Source organism: Hippocampus comes, unplaced genomic scaffold (genome assembly GCF_001891065.2).
Source record: "Hippocampus comes isolate QL1 unplaced genomic scaffold, H_comes_QL1_v1.1 scaffold32, whole genome shotgun sequence".
NCBI classification, from domain to species: domain Eukaryota; kingdom Metazoa; phylum Chordata; class Actinopteri; order Syngnathiformes; family Syngnathidae; genus Hippocampus; species Hippocampus comes.
The window spans coordinates 585,908-587,383 of NW_017806239.1; the positions used below are offsets into that span (position 1 = coordinate 585,908).

At 38.3% G+C, this 1,476-nt stretch overlaps 1 protein-coding gene across 6 annotated transcripts in view; it reads right to left on the minus strand.

Annotated features, from left to right (window-relative positions):
• Window positions 1-1,476, minus strand: part of esrrb (estrogen-related receptor beta) — a 51,300-nt gene that overhangs the window by 33,739 nt on the left and 16,085 nt on the right. The window lies entirely within an intron of this gene.

The window sequence follows — 1,476 nt, forward strand, 5'->3', positions numbered from 1 at the left end:
GGGGGGGCTTTCATTGCCTCGCTAATGAGAAGCTGTGATACATCATGCCTTGTAGATAGCCAGTTGCTCATACCCTGGTCCCTAGACGCACTACACCCACATGCACTATGCAGGGCAGGAATAATAAAGCACATTCTGAGAAGCATTTGTACAAACAGGCCCCATACAACACAAAGTCTGACCACACATTGAGAGTGTCATGTCCATAATACACCATCAACCAAGACAGATGATGACATCATACTTTCGACAAGGTTAGCATTATTAAATGTATTTATATGGGTAGTTCTCCAAAAACATGCTCCGCCCGATGACCCAGGTCGAGAGGCAATATTTTTTTCCCTCTAAAATCAATCACTAGATTTGACTGTTTACAATAATGCATATACAATGCAGAGATAAAATGAACACTCATACTGAGATTTGTGCTCTTGTTTTTCGTGTGAATGTGTTTTGAGCGGCGACTACTTCCTGTTCGTGGCCGACGTCCCCATTTGATTAAGAGCCCTTTATAACCTTAGAATGCATCACTTTCAAAAGCTATTCTAACCAACAAAACGGAGAAAAATAAATTACAACATAATACTGTTTAATTGAGTTCCATGCTGTGGCAATACGTCAGCAGAAATAAAAAATCTGTTACGGCCATTTCATTTTGTGTCCTCCAGGTACCTCCAATGATTTACAACTGTACTACACCTTAGAATTCCGCTGAAACAACTTTTAAAACTACAACCGAAAATTCAATTGTTTCTCTCTAAAATATTAAGTAATTAAAAAAAAACCTCTTGTTTATTCCGTGACGAATGCGGACTTTACACGTCGAGCATTGTTTTATTGGTAGTGACCATACATTAAAATAGGTGGATACATTATTCACACTGGCTGCACACACTAATTTGTAAATAATTCTTACGCTTGAAAGGCATGCAGTTCAGCTGCGCACATTTTGTATTTATGCAAAGGAGACGCTGATCAGTTGATTGTATCGATTGTGCATCGAAACTAACGGCTGTAGATGACGACCATTGTTTCCGTATGTTCACCATTCAGAGGTAATTTTCTACTTATAATTATCAATTGTAAATATAATCAATTTTAAAATTATTTGCTACTTGAGTGTTGAGTGGTTGATGGCAAGACACAACCGTACCAATATGAAACAATAGAGTAGACCATGATATTCAACAATCTCCTCGGAATAAAAGGCTGACTAAACAGCCTTAAAATAATCATTGCACATTGCATGAAGGTTTGATTTAAAGCATATGTCATTTTTAACGGGTTTTGCACAAGTTCATTTTTGGGCCTACATGTCACACGCGCCACGTTTTCAGATTTTCACACACCCACACCCACACCCACACACACACACACATATCTATATGTGCACACACACACACACACACACACACACACACACACACACACACACACACACACACACACACACACATTTTTATATATATATATATA